The sequence below is a fragment of the Carassius auratus genome, unplaced genomic scaffold, assembly GCF_003368295.1.
Source record: "Carassius auratus strain Wakin unplaced genomic scaffold, ASM336829v1 scaf_tig00033295, whole genome shotgun sequence".
NCBI classification, from domain to species: Eukaryota; Metazoa; Chordata; class Actinopteri; order Cypriniformes; family Cyprinidae; genus Carassius; species Carassius auratus.
The window spans coordinates 11,477-21,850 of NW_020526067.1; positions in this window are offsets into that span (position 1 = coordinate 11,477).

Consider the following 10,374-nt stretch of genomic DNA (forward strand, 5'->3'; position numbering starts at 1 on the left):
TAATACACATTTTCTCCCCTGCAGGGTGGCCACAGGTTCTTAAAAAGTGGTAAATGTAACTTGTTTATATCTGTAGACACGCTTTGATAGATATGTGTGGGATTAATGGGAGGAGTATATCTTAATATTACTGAAATATTTAAGAAAACATATTGTAAAGTCATCAAAGGCGTGAGAAGATATTTAAAATTACCCATAGAAGCTAACATTTTTTTTTTATCTATGTATGCATTTATTTATTTTGATAGCTCCCTCTTTTTTTTTTTCTTTTTTTTTTTAACAATATAGCCAAAAGTGTCAATAATAAGGATTCAAGCACAGTGGCTTTTGTTGATGATACAGTTATACAATGGCCATGTCTCTTTTCTAATAAGAATCTTTAGGTGTCTCGTTTTAGAAATATTATTCCATTTAATACATTAACTTATTCTAATTTTATATTCACTTTCCTTCAATTGGGCATATATTCAGTCATAGTTGGCAACATATGTTTTCAATATCATTTGGATATAAAAATATTAATGATAGTATGTATTTTTGTATTTTAAAGACACAGTCTTTAAATAGTGATCTAAAAGAGTTTGTTGTGTGATTTCCTCTAGTGGACAACATTAATATTACAGCCTTCATCTCTGTTAGCTCCCCGAGCAGCTGAAATTCATCAAACTTGACTTATTTACTCAGAATGTCTTGTCCATGTGTATGAATTTCTGAGAATTTATGGATCCAAACTAGGGCTGGGACAACGCGTCGAGGTCATCGATGACGTCGACGCAAAAAATACGTCGACGCAAAATATGCGCATAAACACGATATAAAAAGGGCGAAACACCAAAGTTTCACGCGCGCTCGCACACTCACAGTCTTCAAACTACGCGAGCGCTGTCTTGCTCTCTCTCTCTTTCTCTCTCTCTCTCTCTCTCTCTCTCTTTCTCTCTCTCCCTCGTGCATATTAACCAAAATCATTAGAAACGATAGAAAAAGGGCGAAACACCAAAGTTTTCACTCACAGTCTTCAAACTACGCTAGCGCTGTCTTGCTCTCTCTCTCTTTCTCTCTCTCTCTCTCTCTCTCTCTCTCTTTCTCTCTCTCCCTCGTGCATATTAACCAAAATCATTAGAAACAATAGAAAAAGGGCGGAACGCCAAAGTTTCACGTGGAGCATTGGGAGAATTTTTTTTTTCTCCATGACAGGCTGCTGGCTCCCACTGTTAATTTTTGTTATTTTTTTTATTTTTTGGAAAAGCACTCTCTGTATTAGCTTAAAGCCCTCAAGTTTACATTGGTTACTGTATTCTTTCAATTGCTCTAAACAAGTATTTTGGGTGACCTTTTTTATTGAATGCTAGACATCAAGTTGTTGTTATTTTCATCTGAAAGAAGAACTTTTTTTTCAGTAAGCTAGGCCCTATGTGTTCAGTAAGCTTGTTTCAGTAAGTTATGTGTTTTCAAGGCTTCGGGATTTTATTGAATGCTATCTCTAAACAAGTGCAAAGTAATGCATTCTTAGTCAGTCTTTTATTTTGTAATTTTAAGAGCAATAAACATATATTGCAATGTTAAGGAATTCATGTTTTTTTTCATTCAGATATGTAAATCAACATGTATAAATTGTTAGTAGTCAATTAATGGGGAGATAATCGAAATCGAATCGGTCTGAAAAAATTAATCGTTAGATTAATCGATGCATCGAAAAAATAATCGCTAGATTAATCGTTTAAAAAATAATGGTTTATCCCAGCCCTAATCCAAACACTGACACTGATCTCTCATAATCACCTGATAAATGGATATTTACTGTCCTGCGTTACTAACAGTTTAGTTTTTCATTTTGTGCAATGCCTCTTCAGTCCCTTCTGTTTCTTCTGCAGTGGAAAGATCAGTTTTGTAGATAGTTTTTGTTTTATAGGATTGGTAACAGCCCTATATTGTCTTATATTAAGTGAAATTATTAATAAAATGTAAATGTAATAGAATTTGATATGAAAGATGATGCATGCATTTAATTACGGTTAGGGAAAATGCCCTTTGAATAGGTTAAAAATGACATGGAAATCAATTTAAATAAATTTTTGTATGCAGTTTTAAGTCATATACTGTAAAACAATTTTCCAACAACAAAATCATGGCCAGTGAAAATGATAGCAATGCTAGTAGATTTGGAAAAATTGTTAATGTCAAGTATATATCCCAGGGAGTTAATAAAATGTAGGAATATTCTTGTTATTTTTTAGCATATTTAGTCAACCTTATCCTATTATAAGTTTCAGTGACTAAAATTTTAGTTTCATTTTGTTCAAAGAAAAATTTACGTTAAAGCAGTAAGATTATAATGAATCACACAGCAGTATTAATTTTGGCAGCCATTTTTTATTTTTTTTATTTTTTTTATTTTTTACACTGTTCTAATCACATAAAGCTTACAAATAAAGTGTGTCATTCTGCCATCTCCAGCAAAGCAGTAATCTCAGATATTACAGTAAATGATCAAATAAATCTTTGGCCAGACAACGATTCATTGTGACTGCTGCCAAAATATTTTCTAATCAGAAAAAACAATCTGCATCAAATTTCAGTATATCAGCATGATGAAAATTTGTATTTTTTTATGTACACAAATTGTTTCTCTCTTGATTTTCACACATCTCTTATAATATATATATATATATATATATTGGTTTTCTCCAAAGGTTTTTTCTACATCATCTGATGTTGTTTGTGCCCCCTTGGTTTAGGTAGTCAGGGACAATTTCCATTTAGCAGTATTGTTGATTTGACTGCCCTAACACTATTAGATGAGAAATACTTGAAAATAATTGTGCTGAATAATGGCACTACTCTCTTATTATAACTGAAGTGAACATTTTTCTTTTACAGTTACTGCTTTTTTGTGTTTTTAAGCCTTGCCAATTTAAACAGTCAAGTGCAAGAAGATGTAAAAGAGAAGTCAATGACGTAGTTGCACTTTGTGAGATGTTTTATTTGCACGCAACTCACAAATTTAGTTCACTTACACGCATTTTCTTGTTCTTGAATGAACAAATACACACACATTTATGTTGAAATGCTTGTCTTGTTGACTAGTACTCACAATCAATTATGCCTGAAGTAAACAATGAGGCTATGTATTGGCAACAAAGTCACGATACACAATGACACATATTTGACAAAAACATGTCTGTCATATGAGAATTTTAAATGCCAGTAAAATTTGACAATTCGTTCCCCCAAATACTTAATGTTGTCTTTTTTCTTTGATTTATTTTTTAAAATATTTATTTCTGGCCATTGTATGCCTTTAATTGGAAATGACGGTTTAGAATAGACAGACAAGCTTTGGGTGAAGAGAGAGGAAAGCGGGATTGGCAAAGAACGATGATCCGGGATGAGTGCAGTGGCTCTGTATGTCAGCGCAGTAACCGTGTGTTTTTATTATTATTATTCTATGTCTCATACACATACGTTTGCATATGTAAAAATAATAATAGCCTAACTGAAACTGCAGCAAGTGATTGTCTGTCACTTTAAGACTGAATGCAAGGATTCTGTTCACAGCTTAATGTGCTCTTTTTATTTTTTGTACATTACTTGAATGATTGTTAGCAGCAAAAAAAAAAAAAAAAAAGACAATTTTAAAGCAAAGAAAGAGAATCCTGCACTGTAATTGTTTAATTTCATTTGCAATTTTTCATGATTGCTTGAAGGAAAATTAAAAAGTAATTCAATTACTTGCACAGCCCTATCTTTTATGTCATTGAATTTAATTTGAGAAACCTTGCACTTCTTAAAGTTCACCAAAAATGAAAACTTCTGTCGCTAATTCCTTCCCCTCATGTAAACATGCTGCGTAACTAGTGTGTGTTTTGCTGCATGTTTGACTTTCGGGAATATGCTGTTTATGTTCACAGAAAAAAGATCTTCATTTCTGTTCCAAACATGAACCAAGGTCTTCGGGGTTTGAGACGATATGAGGTTGAGTTATTAATGAAACATGTTTCTATTACTTTTTATTTATGTCATTACATTGATTTTGGGTGGGACCAGTGAATTTTTGGCAGACCAAGTAAGAATTTGAAGCATTGGCCCAAGCAGGGCAGTAGCAAAAGTCCTTAGCATTAAGGCCTACAGCTGTTTTACAGTGGAATTTACATTTGAGTTTCTTTCCTGACTTTTTTTATTGTAACAAACATGTCAACGTGATATGTGACTTTAATGAAAAGTTGAAATGTTCTTTTATTTTATTGGCTGTTTGCAGATAAAAGCCAAAAATGCTGTCTCAAATGGATGAAGAAATCATGACATCCCTTCGTGGTAGGTATTCAGGTTGGCATTGGAGGGATTGACATTACAAATCCCACAATACGCATGACTGCCCTGCACTGAACATTAGTACCAGTATTTCTGTAATGCTGGCCAGCTTTTACATGTCATCCATCTGTCCAGTGCCACAGATGCACAAAACAAAGGTTTTCCCCTTTTCCCCTTTACTGTCACATAGAGCTCCCAGAAATGATTAAATGAATGAAGGAGTGTGTGCAGTGTGTCCCTCATCAGGAATGTCTTCCTCTAGTACTGTGCCCAGTGAGATTGAAATGAGACCCATAGTTAATTCATAGATGTTTAGAATGCAGAATCTCTACCTTTTAACTTCATGGTAAAATGGATCAATATTAAAGTCATCCATCTGTCAGAACAGCAAGCAAGTCATTAATTGAGTCCCTTTCACATTTAATTGCCTTTAAATGGCTTCAAATTGATTGAAAGATTAAAACAAACCAAATGAAATGACAGTTCAGCACTGTAAGGCTACAAGAGTAACCACTAATTTTAACTCCATAGTGAAACTTACAGACTACATTGTTTTCCCCCAAAAAGCTTGTTTTATGCACTTTACTGTAATATTGGGATAAAATGTATTCCTCATAGATACATCTCCCTAATATGTATTACTTTGTCAGTTGAGTCTCTCTTTCTCTCTCCCTGCTGCTCTTTATTCAGCACTCTTTGGCTGAAAGTGCAGTGAGTGTTTTCTGAAGAGGGTCTTCCAGCAGCTGAACAGATCTCACAGGACCATTTCTGCCCAAGAGCTGGCTGTTCTGGAGACCACCCTAACAGGGAAATCTGTGAGAGGGCCCCCCAAAAACAGCTGGATGTTGAAAAAGTTCAGGCCATAACAGGTCTGCAATTTTGAGCTAATTTTGTGTCTGGAAAATTGTTACTGAAAATGTTAATTGTACAGTAGCAGGATTGCATTGCATTGCAGGATTGAGTATTGTAATCAATTTCATGTTTTGATTTTGATTCAAGCTTGCCATTTAGTTCAAATTATGATTCAGTTGTATATAGATTCATTTGAATATTTATTTTGGACAGCAATGAAAAGTTTTGTAAAGAATTTGAGAGAGACTTCTTCTTAAAAGTTAAAAAGCACAAAGCTAATTGCTATTTACTGAATAGAAGGGATGCTTTAATGATTCATTGTTTTGATATATTACATTATGTTCGGCCTATATTATAAACCTAATCAATAATTGACCTTGTGTTTTAGTGGAGTCACTTTTGCTCAACAAGGCTGTATTTATTTGATCAAAATACAGAAAGGAAATAAAACTCTTAGGCTAATGCAGTTTCTAATATTGGTTTTCTAATTTAATATATTTTAAAATATAGTGTATTCCTGTAAAGCAAAGCTGTATTTTCAGCATCATTCCTCCAGTCTTCAGTGTCACATGATCTTCAGAAATCATGAAAATATGATGATTTATTATCAGTGTTGAAACTGTTGTGCTGCTTAATATTTTAATCATTGATTATGCTAATAAAAAGTAAAAAAGAACAGCATTGATTAAAAACATAAATATTTTCTAACACTTTACTATAATTTTTTTTATCCATTTAACACATCCTTGCTGAATAAAAGTATGAATTAAAAAAAGTAATAAATAAGAAAGAAAAAATGTACTGACCCCAAACATAGTTTGAATAGTTGTGTATATTGTAACACAAAATTTCTATTTTGAATAAACCCTGTTCTTTTGAACCTTTTATTTCTCAAATAATCCTGAAATAATGTTTTTCCAACATTATAAATTAGCATTTTAGAATGATTTCTGAAGGATCATGTGACACGGAAAATTCAGCTTTGCTTCACAGGAATAAATTATATTTTAAAGTATATTAAAATAGAAAACTTTTATTTTAAATTGCAAAAATATTTCACAATATTATTTTGTGAAATAATATTCAGTATTATAGATACAGCCTTGATAAGCCTAAGAAACTTCTTTAAAAACTTTACTGATCCCAAACTTTTGTATTATACTGTAAAAATGTTTTCTCAGGTAACTTAAAATGTAGATAATTTAGTTATATCAAGGGTCAAATCAAATATAAAGAGCACATTAGAGTTAAAAGCTACACATGTTTTTGTGCATGCACTGTTCAGGTCTGGTATAAAGAATGGTTTTGCTCAGGTGGCTGAAATGTTCCACTAATAGAGAAATGCTTCAGATGGTAGTTATCATGTCAGCCAGTATTGCAGGTACCAGATGTGATGACCAACATAACCTTCAGAAATCAACTGAACAAATGTTTCTAGCCTTTATAATCAGACTGGTGTGTTGACAACTCATCTAATATATTTGATATTTGTATGACTTGCAGATGTCGTCTGGATTTTTTTGGAATTAACAAATTTTCAGGTCCTTAATTTTAAAATGTCTTCCTCTTAATTTTACAGATATTAAGCCGACTATGCATTTTAAATGTATTCTTTATGAGGACAAGTCATTTTGAGCAGGAGGTCTTCATCAGGCTACATCACTTGTGAGATGACTGAGGTATTTAAAGCTCTTAATCAGCTGAGTAGTTCTTGAAATAAAGAACAAGGGAGACAATCTTTAGTGTGTGGGGGTCTTCCTAACGTCTTATTCCTTAATAAGCAGACTTTTTACATTTGTGCACCCGACACCAGGTTTTGGGAGGTACATACACTACTTGTGTTTTGTCTGCTGTTCAGAATGTACAGGTCAGATTTGTATTGTAGAGATGTTATTTATGTGATTTCAGAATCCAGCAACATCCTCACCAAGAAGAAGAGTTTGATGCGTACATATGAGGAGCCCTCAAATCAGCAACAGTTAAATATGGCAGGCTACTATATATGAAATTAAAGTAATTAAAACAAGTTTTATTACAAGTGTAACTGTAACATGATTGCTAAGAATATAAATATAATCCAGCACATTACCTTGTTAATGGAAAGACGTCTGTTTGCAGTAATCTTAGTAAAAGTGATCTACAGTAATAACAGTGTCATCTGAAGAGGAAGGGGATCCAGGGAAAGTCACAAACGCTATGCCATAATGACACAAGACACATATGTACAATATTTTATGAGCTCACTTACAACAGCTTTTAAAAACCTTTTTATTGGTATAAAGTGCACGGTGCAAATGGACAGACTTAAAAGTTATAATTATTTTAAATGATGGTATCATTATTTGACACTGTTCAATAGTTTTATATAAATTTGAAACATTTACTCGATTATTTCCCATGTAAAATAGCTTTGTATAAAGATGTGGTAACAGGTTGTCAGTTAATTGCCAAGGCATTTCCAGAGTTTGATATAGATGAAATGTGTATCCAAAATATGTGATAAATAAAGACAAGTTAAGGATCAGCCACTATGAATATGTTTATTTATTTTATGAGACCATTCTCTGAACAAACTCCCAGATACATTTTATGTCTTACACTTTGTGTCTGAAAATAAAGAAATAAAAAAACATTTCTAAAAAACAGTATGATGACAACTCATAAACTGACTCAAAAGTGTTAACAACTGATGTGTGAAACGAACAAACAAATTATTATTTATTATTACAACAGAGGAAAATAAATAGATAAAAAAGAGGAATCCAGCACATTGGACACCTGTAGAAATTGGAAACGAAACAGTGTCTATCACTGTAAAAAATATCTACTTGGTTCTACTTAAAATCATAAGTTAAGCAGCTGCCTCAAAATTTCAATTAAAAACAAAATGGATTAATGAATTGATTTAACTCATTATTCTGAGTCTTGTTAAGCTGTGAATTGTCTTCTGTGAGTCAACATGACTATACAATTATAGTTGTTTCAACTTTGCTATGCAAGTTCAAAATAAAGTGAACTCAGTAGTGAGCATTCTGTTAACTTATCCCCATGAGTGGGTTCAACGTAGTAATTTCAATTAAGTTATGTCTTTGAATTAGGGTATCAAGTTTAAAGAATGTCTTGTTTTAACTTAATTATAAAAATATATATTTTTTTTCAAATTAAAACCAATGTTAAGCTAATACAAGCTATACATAAACACTTCAATCATCTCAAACTTGCAATCAATACTTTTTTTGGTACCAAACTTCAGTTGGGTGCAGGTCACATAATGAGGCTAAGTGGGTTGTGCACAATCATGGGGAAGACTGCTGGTCTGACAGTTGTCCAGAAGACAATCATTGACACCCTTCACAAGGAGGGTAAGCCCCAAACATTCATTGCCAAAGAAACTTGTTCACGCCAACCCGACTCATCTTGTCTGACGGAAAAATTAGGCACCCCCACAGCAACAACGCCAGTGTACATTGAACTCAATTTGAGTCACATTTAACACTCTTGAAATGTATATATGACTCCCTCCGTTTTGGGAGTTAAAATAACACTTTCGAAAGTGTGAAATATGTACATTTTAACACTGAAAGAGTTTATTTGTAAATCCAGCATGGTGTTGAAATGTACTCTGTGCGTAATGTACATATTTCACACTTCTGAAAGTGTTATTCTAACTCCGAAACGGAGGGAGTCATATATACATTTCAGGAGTGTTAAAATTGAGTTAATTGTGTGGTGTTCAGGTTCAGGAGTTCAATGTTCAAGTAAAAAAATAAAATACATACATACATACATACATATATGTATAATAATCCACAAATCAATGCGTGTTTACAATTATTTATTTAAATTGAAACTATAAAAATGGGGGCGGGGGGGGGTGAATCATTTCACATCCATTTATCAAAGCTTTTATTAACAATTGAAATGTCAGAGACAAGTATCAATTACAATACAATAATAGTTTACTCAAAACATTTACCCAAAAATGTTGTCAATCTTCATGTGGTTCCAATCCTGTATGACATACGTGTCTTACATGTCTGTGGAATGGCATGAGTATAAGTAAATAACAATTCAGGTGAACAATTTGTTTTAAGGGTTATTTCGCCCCCAAACAATAAAAATGATGTCATCTTTATTTACCTGACTGCTGGTCTCTGTGCATGAATGTGCGTTGTGACCAATCAAGATGAATAAAAACACAAAATAAAATACAATCTATGTGCTTTTTTCTCTGAGGTAAATACATCTGTTGTGCTCGTTGCAACAGGAAGTGATCACGTTCATCTGTCGGCTGTCATGACAACCGAAGCTCCAGTCCGGAGTCAGTGAAGAAATTACACATTTTGGGGATTTCCATGCTTAGTTTTTTATGTAATATTTTTATTAATCTTGATTTTTTTCAGAACTTGTGTGCAATTCAGTGTGAACTGAACGAATAGTGTCTCATGAGCACACAGTCATGCACAGAGACCAACAATCAAGTCAGGATGTTTGTTAAATAATATGAAAAAGTTCAGTATGTTTCTCACCAAACCTTATTGTATACACACACAACACTTGGAATATACATCACATGAGACATAAGACCACTCTGTTATACTTTGGCTTCTATTTTAACAGCTTGATGTTATTCGCCATTGACTGACATTATATGGACAAGCATATTCGGGACATTTTATTGAAATCTCCTTTTGTGATATGATATAAGACAAACTTCAAGGGTAAGTAGATGATTATTTAAATTTTGGGGTAAACCATAACCCTTATGGAAAAGCATTTAAATCACTGTAAAAATATAGATTTTTGTTGTAAAAAGAAGTCCGTCTTACTGGAAAATAAGTTGTGGTTCCTGAATTCCATGTTGATCTCAATGCGCTGAGGCAGGGCTCCGTCTATCAGAATGAATGCACATAAATGGGACAGCACATAAATAAATGACAGTACAAGCATACCAAAAAAATCTAATCTAATTTGTAGTTCATGCTACCCACGTGTAACTCATGCAGTATAGAGAGTTTGAGGACCGTATATTGAAAAGTTATTTACAAATATATACAAATGAATATATATATGAAAATATATGAATATATGAAACAAACATATACACACACATACATATGTGTGTGTGTGTGTGTGTGTGTGTGTAAAAATCACACAAATCCAATATACAGATACATTAACATTATGAAAACCTTTTAAATGAATGCTTAATGT